This window comes from Protopterus annectens, chromosome 1.part1 (genome assembly GCF_019279795.1).
Source record: "Protopterus annectens isolate FY-2018-M chromosome 1.part1, PAN1.0, whole genome shotgun sequence".
NCBI lineage: Eukaryota > Metazoa > Chordata > Ceratodontiformes > Protopteridae > Protopterus > Protopterus annectens.
Window position 1 is genome coordinate 1,493,632,070 of NC_056726.1, and position 12,216 is coordinate 1,493,644,285.

Here is a 12,216-nt window from a genome sequence, read left to right on the forward strand (position 1 = left end):
TGATAAATAAAAAAATAAATAAATGTATTAAGGATTGGGCATTTTTATTTGTTTAATGCAATGAGGAAGGTTGATGCCAAAACCAGTTTGCCTTGTGGTCTCTTATGCTACCTAAATAAACAGGTTCAAAGTTTTCACCCATTGTGCTGGACCTCTTTGTGTGGTGTACCTATTGCCTGTATGATTTGGTCCATGCACATCTGTATGCGTGGGTGTATGTGTGTTTGATTACATGGTGTATAGTTCACCATCTCTGGCCACAGACAAGGGAACTGGGCCTACCATGGGTATCACTGACACCACCAGGGCTGAGTCCAGATGCAGTACTACTCCCCGATGGTGACTGCTGCCTGCTAGAACCGTGTCCCTGTTGGGACCAGCCAGGATCCCGTGCCTATGGTCTGCTGCATCATGGCATGAACAGCACACCCCCTTCAGTAGTGCTGTTGGTACTGCCAACATGGGAATGTGATGATGCACGGCCATGTACACCCTCAGCTGATCATGGTGCTGCTCTACATCCATATGGCTGCTGGCCAGTGTCCGCCAAATGCTCAAGCACAGATATTCCATGGTTGAGGAGTGCCAAGGTCTCCCCCCACCATCTAGTCATGATCCCAATATGCTCACAGATGGCTGCAATGAGTTCATATTGCCACAGACACCAGGGACATGACCGTGCATATAGGTCTGGTATTACATACATTCCGTGCCTGTGCCCCCATGATGGCCCAAACATGTATCTCGTGACTGCTGTTGTGGCACTTGCAACAGGGGCATGATGGTCTGCAGTCCTCCTCTGAGCACCCCTGCCCATCTGCCTGTGTGGGAGCTTGCCAGCATTCTGGCTATGGCTAGTGCCTGTACCCTCACTTGCCATAGTCACCACAATACACTTTTCCATGCCACCATCTGCCAACTGTCCATTATCTGTGGCCACTGGTTATCAACTCAAATGCCCTGGATCAGCTGGTAAACTCACCTACCAGAGATGAAAACATATCTCATAAGACATCTGCAACAACTGGAAAGGCCAAAGAAATACCTCACAAAGAGGATTACTGGCCTCAAACAGATGCCCTACGGAGACCATCTCAAAAAAACTCCAGCTTTACTCCATCACATATCGCTTACTCAGAGGTGATCTCTGCCTAACATACAAAGCTATGTCAATCCCAGAGCTGTTGGACATGCTCCACTTAAAGAAATCCCAATCCCTCTGAGCTACATGCTCTAGAGACCTAAACCTTGTCACCACAATAAACAGAACATGCCGGAGGGATAGATTCCTGTTCCAGGGACTTCCCATACTCTGGAATAAGCTACCTATCTATATCAAACAAAGCTCCTCATTAGCACTCTTCAAGAAAAATCTTGATGATTGGATGGGAAATAGGAAATTCACCCTGGGGATCACCTCTGTGGCTCTGCTCGACAGTGGCACAGGAAAATAATTTTCTTGGGTGGAAAAAGCCAGGGTACCTTTTTGGCTGGGCTTGTATAGGCCCAGGGCTGATAGTCTAGTACTTACCTATGAACCTATGAACTGGTGACGGGGTATGGGTGGGCATTGTGACTGTGTGCAGGGATGGGGTTGACAATAGTGGGATGCCAACCGATGGCACATATTCAGATCCTGACAACCCCACCTGTGCCTCAATGTGAGTATCATCATGGTCAGAGTCTGCAGAGACACTGACATCAATATCAGAGGAAGAGGGACCACAGCCAACATGTCCACCTGTGAGGAAAAAAACAACATATGTAAATTATTACTGGCACTATAAGGTTTGCTGGTACACACACACACACACACACACACACACACACACACACACAGGTGAGGTGCCTCAAAGGCATTACACAGACCTCACATTAGCCGATTGGGGACATTCACGACACACAGTCAGACAATAACATGCACACTCTGGGCAGATCCTCAGCATCATGCAGTACAGCCCTTTCCAGTTACCATTACTACTTATATACACTTCTGGGATACGTGAGTGGTGTTAGCAGGTGATGGCCCTTCACCTAGCACACACTGCACCCATGTAAATGATTGCTGTTCACCTGTATAGCACTGTGGCAACTCTTACAGAACACACCTCCCAACTGTACAGGGTTTTGCTGAATGTCTACATGTGTGGCTTATATGTTTGATCTGTTCCTCATAACTCCTGTGTTTGTCTGATACATTACTGGGTTAATGTGTGGATTGGTGCCACTAATTAATATCCTAATTTAAGGTGCAGACTGTATAACCTGCAGTACATGTATGTTAAAACAAAGCCGGTTACTCAAACAACTTCCCAAGCTTACAGTTGATATAGTAAGTGTACACACATCTGTTAACATGCCAGGTTTTTGTGATATATCACATGAAACCTGAGAAATCAGGCGAAAGCCAAACACACTCTGGCTAGGCTTATAAATGCCCTAGGGCAGATAGCCTAGTATGAACCTATAACACTGCCATCATTTAGTATGACATATAACCTGTGCAATCCAACTAAAGAACATACACATCATTCACAGGTAATATCTGGTAACTGAAATACGTACAATAGACTGGTTGCATGAGTGTGCACACCTTAAAGTAATACTCTGTTAAACCACCTTTTGATTTAATCACAGCATGCAATCATTTTGGGAAGGTGTCCATCAGCATTGCACATCTTGACTTGCCAATGTTTGCATACTCTCCCTTGCAAAATACCTCCAACTATGTCAGATTGCAAGGGCATCTCCTATGCATTGCCCTCTTCCGGTCACCCTGCATATATCCTATTGGACGTAGGTGTGGGCTCTGACTCGGCCAGTGCAGAACATTGTATGTGTTCTGGTGAAGCCGTCCTTTTGTCAATTTGGATATATAGTCTGGGCCATTGTTGTGTGGAAAGGTGGAATTCCTCACCATCTGCAGCTATGTGGCAGACAACAGAACATTTTGGAGCCACAAGGGACTGGTGTTTGGAACTGTTCATAATCCCCTCTAACTTGGCTACAGCCCCAGTTTCAGCTTGTGAACAGCAACCCCAAAACAGGACACTGCCATCACCATGCTTCACTGTGGGGGTGTTGTTGTTGTGGTGGTGTGCATGGTGTTATTGCGCCAAACACACCTGTCAGAATTGTGGTGAAAGAGTTCAACTGTGGTCCCATATTACCATAACACATTTTCTCACTTGCTTTTTGGAAACCTGATGTATTGTTTCCATACTTTCACCAGGCCTGGATATTGTTTGCTGTGAGGAACGTCTGCCATCTTCCTACCCTACCCTATAGGCAGAACATGGAATGTTGTTGTGAAATGTAGTACACACCCAGTACTTGCCAGAGATTTCTGCTACTCCTTCACTGTTGCTGTAGGGCTCCTGGCAGCCTCCCTGGCCAGTTTTGGTCTTGTATTCTCATAAACTTTGGTGGGATGTCCACTCCTTTGCAATGTCACTGTAACCCTATATTTTCACCACCTTTTGATGACTGTCTGCACTGTGTTCCATGGTATGTGCAATGCTGTGGAAATGTTTGGTACCCTTCTTCAGGCTGATACATCTCAAACACATGAACCTTAGTAGCTTTGTCAGCTCTATGCGAACTGTGGCTGTTGCTGTAGCAGGCAACTGGGTATATGTTAGGATAATCCTGGTAGGACAGCTGACCATTATTTGCTATTAATCAAAGAGTCTCTGTAATTGATGGCAGTTGTGTACCCAATAAGATGTACTGTTGCAGTTAAATCGAAATCTGTCTCAATACAGTACTAGCTTCAGTCTGTGCACACATACGCATCTAGGTTGTTGTACTATTGTTATGTGTCATTATTGTTCCCCTAACAGATTTGTTTGCATTGCAATTGAATTGTACAGGTTATAGGTTACATGAAAAGTTGGCAGTATTTTGAACATGTCTATTGTGCTCTCATATTTGTATATCAGAAACACCTTGCATTCTAACAGGTGTGTACACCATTTATATGCACTGTATACCACTAATTTATACAATATGACCCTAGTTTTTTCAGTCTTTGTCGAGATGTCCTGCAATGACAGATTGTGAGTTTTGCTAAAGACATGTGACATCTACTGCAAATAGGCCCCTGTGATGGCCACCGTGAAGCAATGCAGTAAACACCACCACAAGTGAATATGCAGATATTGCCAAATGACTGAGTGTAACAGTTGTGTGCATAGTCACATGCATTAACTTTAGCATGCCTGGGGTATTAGTGAGCCACATCAGGAAAACCCCATACTTACTGGATTCAGGCTGCTGTCCCATGTGCAGTCCAGAGAGGCCTATGTAGTTGTGAGGGAGAGGTATTGTCAGCAGATTCACATTAGGCATTAGTACAAGATGAACACTACGTGTCTGCACAGGTACAGTACACACTATGATATTACACAATTTGCTGTTCTTCACCATAGATGTGCACTTGTGTGCATTACTACACCGTACCTCTAATGCATTTTGCACTGACATATGCATCTAGAGACTCTATAGAAGAGTGTTTAAATGCTACATCATTACATTGATGTGCACTTTGGCCTTACCGGGATGCTCCCTGCCTGTTGCCTCAGTGCCACCCACCTCCATGACTGCTGTTTCCCATGTTTGAGTTTGGGGATACCCCATGGTTGGCAAGGAGCTCCTCTGTTGCTGTAAGTTGGGCCTGTGTGGCTGTACCATCCATCACTACAGTAGCAGCCCTTTGCCAGGCAAGATGCATCAGGTCAGTTGCTTTATGCTTGACCTAATTGTATGTACGTCCATGGTGGTTCAAGACGTTCACTCTGTGGGCAATCTCATCCCACAGGGCAGTCCACTCCTGCAGATTTTGCCAGCTACAGCCAGAAAGAATGGTATATTTTAAATTTACAGCTTCTGTGATGGTTGCTGTCTCCACATCGATGTAAGGCGGTTGCTGCTGCATGATACCTGGAAGACATAAACAGGGAAATACATCACATGACCTCAGACATTGACCAGAGTTCTTTACAGAGCCAGCACATGCATATGGACTATCATTAGACACCACATACAAACACATCATACCCCTGTACCTGGCAACACTGTATGAAATACATTGTACTGTTGGTCCTGATGTGTCATGTTCCCTCCAATGAGGGCCAGGACATTGCATAAACCACCATTCATCATCCACGTTTGTGTAGCAGGATGACAGTGGCCATGTTCCTTGCAGATGGGATGTCAATGGTGCTCAGGTTTGCTTGCATATGGTGTGTAATGGAGCTGGGAGCATATACCTGGGTTCATGTAGGATGCAGACAGGAATGTTATCAGGGCGCAAAGGGATTTGCTTTTGTTAACTTTGATTAGGCAGTTTGCACCTGATCCATGATGATGAGGGGAGGGGTGCATGTGCTGTGCATATCCACCTATACTGATGGTGATCCAGGGTGGTGATGTTTGCCCTAAACCTGTCTGCAGCAGGTTGGCTGTAGCTATGGTGTGTATGTATATGCTGTGATTGACAACCATTACAGGGTGGGTTGGTGCCTCTGAGACTGGAGACATATGAGAAGATGGCCTTGTGATTGCCCTTAGTGGATGTGTCCAATCTGTACTCATAGTTAGCCTTACAGTAATCCACCTGTGACCTATTATGCTCATTCAGACAAAGGTTGACATGCTGCCCAGTTGGTGCCTGCTCCTACTTTGCCCTGTACAGCCAATATAGCATCACAAAATGTGCTTTTTGCATTGCTGCTGTCCAGCAAAGGGGTTTACTCTACTTTGGTGGAGACAGGCTTTACAAGTAAGGTTTTGCTGAGACCATACAGCTATGTTGGTGGTCATATATCTGTTTGTAGTAGGCATGGACACAGGGTCAGAACACAGTTGGCCACCTCTACAATGTCAATGTGATACTCATGCATATTATACTACCCATGTCTGTGTACTCATGTTTATTATATTACCCGTGTCTGTGTACTCATGCTTATTATACTACCCGTGTCTGTGTACTCATGCTTATTATACTACCCATGTCTGTGGACTCATGCTTATTATACTACCCGTGTCTGTGTACTCATGCTTATTATACTACCCGTGTCTGTGTACTCATGCTTATTATACTACCCGCGTCTGTGTACTCATGCTTATTATACTACCCGTGTCTGTGTACTCATGCTTATTATACTACCCGCGTCTGTGTACTCATGCTTATTATACTACCTCTGTCTGTGTACTCATGCTTATTATACTACCCGTGTCTGTGTACTCATGCTTATTACTACCCATGTCTGTGTACTGATGCTTATTATACTACCCATGTCTGTGAACTCATGCTTATTATACTACCCATGTCTGTGTACTCATGCTTATTATACTACCCATGTCTGTGTACTCATGCTTATTATACTACCCGTGTCTGTGTACTCATGCTTATTATACTAGCCATGCCTGTGTACTCATGCTTGTTATACTACCTGTGTCTGTGTACTTATGCTTATTATACTACCCATGTCAGTGTACTCTTATTATACTACCCATGTATGCGTACCCATGCTTATTATACTACCTGTGTCTGTGTACTCATGGTTATTATATTACCCGTGTCTGTGTACTCATGCTTATTATACTACCCGTGTCTGTGTACTCATGCTTATTATACTACCCATGTCTGTGTACTCATGTTTATTATACTACCCATGTCTGTGTACTCATGCTTATTATACTACCCATGTCTGTGTACTCATGCTTATTACACTACCCATGTCTGTGTGCTCATGCTTATTGTACTAGCCATGTCTATGTAGTCATGCTTATTATACTACCCATGTCTGTGTACTCATGCTTATTATACTAGCCATTTCTGTGTCAGGGCAATGCCACAACCGATAGCTGTAGAAGTGTAACTCTGTTGGCTGCACAGAAACTAAAGTTACACACAACATGTACAGCTTATTTACCTGATGTTTTGCATCCCATGTCAGTTGTTATGAGGCAGCCAGGTACACATACCCAAACATACATATGCACAGGTAATACCTGCTATACATTTCTCTTCTATGTCAGTATGGCACACTGTAATTACAGTCTTGTTTCTCAGTCAGTCATGTCAACCGGTTAGGGCAGGACATCTGGAGGACACTGCACATACATGGTGGGCTATGGGCCACAACTAGTGACACTGTCTTCATGTTGCTGTAACACACGTATATCATTTGATAGTGCAGTAACCTTTGCATTCACAGACTTACCCTAGAGGATGTCTGACACTCATATGGCAGGCAGAGAGGAGAAAGTCTAGGTGTGTGGTAGTGAGGGTAGGAACTGTTAATATTGTGATTATGACTGGTATAGGGACAGAGCTAGCTGATATGCTGGACAGAGGAAAGGTGGATATATTGTGTGTGCCAGATACCAGAAGGAAGGGATGTACAGCTGTGTGTATCAGAGTCAGGTACAAATAGTTCTATCATGGTGTGTATGGGTGGGGAACTGGTATTGGGGTTAACCTGAAGGAACATTATGCCAAGATTTTTTGTGCAGGTGATAAGAGTGTTGAGTAGAGTGATGTTTAGGAGGCTGGGAATTGATGGTGTAATGATGACAGTTGTTAGTGCATATGCTCCGCTAATTGCATGTGTGATAGTTGAGAGAGAGACGTACTTTGGTGTGGTTGGATGACGTGGTGATGAGTGTACCCAAGGGTGAGAGAATGGTGATTAGAGCAGATTTCAATGGGCATGTTGGTGAAGGGGGACAGAGGGGATGCAGATGTGATGGGTAGGTATGGTGTTAAGCAAAGGAATGCGAAGGCGAGATGGTGGTGGAGTTTGCAACAGAGGTTGGACATAGGTGTGGTGAATACATACATTTACAAGATTGAGGGGCATAGGGTGACATACAAGAGTGGAGGAAGATGCACACAGGTTGATTATCTTCTATGCAGGTGGGCATGTTTGAAGAGGATTGGTAACTGTAAAGTGGTGACATAGGAAAGTGTAGCTAGGCAGCATGGAAGGTTGGTCTGTGGGATAATATTGATGATCAAGAATTGGAGGAGGAGTGTGAGGGCAGTACCATGGATCAAATGGTGGCTACTGAGAAAGGGTGATTGTGAGGCTGAGTTCAGGGAAGAGTTAAGATAGGCAGTGGGTGGCAGTGAAGAATTAGCGAATATCTGGGTAACTACATCCAAGCTAGCAAGGGAGATGAGTAGAACGGGGCTTGGTGTGACATCTGTACAGAGGAAGGAGGACAAGGAGATCTGGTGGTGGCATGAGGAAGTACAGGGGAGTATACAGAGAAAGAGGTTGGCCAAGGAGAAGTGGGATTGTCAGACAGATGCAGAAAGTAGACAGGTGTATAGGGAGATGGGGTGCATGGCAAAGAGACTGGTGGCAAAGGCTGCAGATGGGGCATGTGAAGGGTTGCATGTAAGGTTGGACACCAGGGATGGAGGATAGGACCTGTACCAATTGACTTGGCAGAGGCATGTAGCTAGGAGGGATGTGCAGCAGAAAAGGCTGATAAAGGATAATGGTGGAAGTGAGCTCACTAACTGATAAAGGATAATGGTGGAAGTGAGCTCACTAACTGATAAAGGACAATGGTGGACGTGAGCTCACTAACTGATAAAGGACAATGGTGGACGTGAGCTCACTAACTGATAAAGGACAATGGTGGAAGTGAGCTCACTAACTGATAAAGGATAATGGTGGAAGTGAGCTCACTAACTGATAAAGGATAATGGGGGAAGTGAGCTCACTAACTGATAAAGGACAATGGTGGAAGTGAGCTCACTAACTGATAAAGGACAATGGTGGAAGTGAGCTCACTAACTGATAAAGGATAATGGGGGAAGTGAGCTCACTAACTGATAAAGGATAATGGGGGAAGTGAGCTCACTAACTGATAAAGGATAATGGGGGAAGTGAGCTCACTAACTGATAAAGGACAATGGTGGAAGTGAGCTCACTAACTGATAAAGGATAATGGGGGAAGTGAGCTCACTAACTGATAAAGGACAATGGTGGAAGTGAGCTCACTAACTGATAAAGGACAATGGTGGAAGTGAGCTCACTAACTGATAAAGGACAATGGTGGAAGTGAGCTCACTAACTGATAAAGGACAATGGGGGAAGTGAGCTCACTAACTGATAAAGGATAATGGTGGAAGTGAGCTCACTAACTGATAAAGGACAATGGGGGAAGTGAGCTCACTAACTGATAAAGGACAATGGGGGAAGTGAGCTCACTAACTGATAAAGGACAATAGTGGAAGTGAGCTCACTAACTGATAAAGGATAATGGTGGAAGTGAGCTCACTAACTGATAAAGGACAATGGTGGAAGTGAGCTCACTAACTGATAAAGGACAATGGTGGAAGTGAGCTCACTAACTGATAAAGGATAATGGTGGAAGTGAGCTCACTAACTGATAAAGGACAATGGTGGAAGTGAGCTCACTAACTGATAAAGGACAATGGTGGAAGTGAGCTCACTAACTGATAAAGGATAATGGTGGAAGTGAGCTCACTAACTGATAAAGGATAATGGTGGAAGTGAGCTCACTAGCAAGGAGAGTGTGTCGAGCAGGTGGGAACAGGACTTTGATGGGCTGTTGAATAAAGAGAACGAGAGAGGGAGAAGGTTGGATGATGTGGGTATGGTGAATCAGGATGTGCAAGAGATTATCAAGGGGGACGTAAGGATAGCTATGAAGAGATTTAAGAATGGAAAGGCTATTGTTCCAGATGACATACCTGTGGAAGCATGGACGTGTTTAGGATAAATGGCAGTGGTCTTTTTAACCGGATTGTTTACTGTAATCTTGGAAAGTGAGAGGATGTGTGAGGAGTGGATAAAATGTGTTTGGGTGCTGATTATGATAATAAGGGTGGTGTGCAGAGCTGTAGTAACTACAGAGGGATAACAATGATCAGTCACAGCATGAGGTAATTTTAAAAGGTGGCGGAAGCTAGGTTAATAAGGGAAGTGAGGATTACTGATCAGCAGTATTGTTTCATGCCAGGAAAGAGCAGTACAGATGTGATGTTTGCTCTGAGAGTGTTGATGGGGACATACAGTGAAGGTCAGAAGTAGCTGCATTGTGTCTTTGTGGGCTTAATTTCTGGTGTCATTCTAAGGGGATCCAATGTCTGTCTGCCTGGAATGACATGCTTGACAAGCCATGCTGCTTCACAAGGGACGGCTTGCACCTGTCACCCCTGGGTTTCCGGATATTGGCAAAGGCTCTTGCCACCCCCATAGTGCCTTTTTTAGACAAGGCTCAAATTCTAAATCCACCGCCCTAGAAAACAAGAATGGAAAAAAACTAAGGGTAATGCTGCTCAATGCCAGAAGTCTAAATCTCAAGATGCATGCCCTCGAAGCCCTCCTCAGTATGGAGAACATCGATGTCTGTGCTGTGACTGAAACCTGGTTCAAGGCTCCTGAGAGCACCCCGGCACTATCAGGTTTTACCTCATATCATGCGTTCCGGCCCCAAAACCCAGACCGTACCACAAAAGGAGGGGGTGTATCCATATTCATCAAGGATACCCACACCTCCAGGCTGATGGCAACTCATGAAGCATCAGAGACCATTCAGGTGCAATTAACCATAGGCAAAACTGCTCTACAGTTTGTAGTATGTTACAGGCCACCCTCTCAAACTCAGGAACCCCACACAGCCTTCCTGAAGACACTGGAGAGTATAAATGTCTCTCCAAACACCATCATATTGGGTGACTTCAACTACCCAAACATAGACTGGGAACATTACTCAAGCCCCAATACCCTAGCCCAAAGGTTCCTGGAGTTCATAAACTCAAATGCTATGGAACAACTTGTCACCATTCCCACAAGAGGAGAAAATATACTAGACCTGATCATCACAAACATGGGGACAAAATGCTCCACACCGGAAGTATATCCCTCATTGGTGAGATCAGACCATAAACTATTCTCACTGGAGATCCACATCCCGCCCCACCCCAACAAAAAGACCACAGTGAAGAACTTCTCAAAAGCCAACTTCACACTTCTTAAGACTGGTGTGGTATCCTTCAAGGCCCCTGAGCCATTGGAAACCACAACCCACGCTGCTGAATCCCTTACAAATGTTTTCTCGAGCACCTCCAGGATTGCATGGATCAAGCAATCCCAAATAAAATCAAGACCCTTTCCACCAAAGGCAAGCGCCCAATCTGGTGGACCCCAGCCATAAACAAACTTTACAACAAGAGGAGAAAGCTACTACAAGATAGAGCAAAATCCCTAAAAGGGAAGACATCTCTGATCAATACTAGTAAAAAACTACGATCACTCATAAAATCATCCAAGGCCAACTTTGAGAAAAAAATCGCCAAGGACTCAAAAGACAATCATAAGGCCTTCTTTAGCTATGTTAGAAATCTGGGTGGAAACTCCCAGATATGCTCAGAATTAGTCCAAAATTATATAAAAATCACTGAACCCACAGACATTGCAAACATACTGGCAGACAGGTTCAGTGAAAATTTCTCCCCCCCCTCCAAAAGGAGAAATATCTATCCCAGTAGAGTGTAGCCTCCCAATCAATTCAAATGCCCAGGTGAGAGCTGCTCTCTCTAAAGCTAAAAACACAGCATCAATGGGACCGGATGGTGTCCCCGGCTGTATGCTACACGAACTCAATGAGGAACTAAACCCACACATAAGGCTGCTGTTTAATCTTAGCCTTACCACAGGATACGTACCCAAAGAGTGGCGTACGGCAACTGTGGTCCCACTCCACAAAGGCGGTGCTTCTACGGACCCTGGTAATTACTGCCCCATAAGCTTAACAAGCCTGGTCTGCAAAGCTATGGAGAGGATCATAATGGAACTCATAAATAAAGACATAGGGGACCTACAGACATTGGATCCTACCCAATTTGGCTTTGTCAAGGGCAGATTATGCCTCTTGAACTTGGTCGACTATTTTGAAACAGTCACCAAGGCCATTGATGAGGGTAAGGCAGTTCACACAGCCTACCTTGACCTTGCAAAAGCTTTCAACACAATACCCCACTCGGGTATCATAGAAAAGCTCACCAGCTTAAATGTAAACCCATATGTCACAAGATGGGTTGCAAACTGGCTCAAGGACAGAACCCACAGGGTTAGAGTTGCTGGTGCCATGTCAGACTCAAGCGGTCTGGCGGTGTCCCACAGGGCTCAGTCCTGGGCCCCCTTTTGTTCAACATCTACTTTTCAG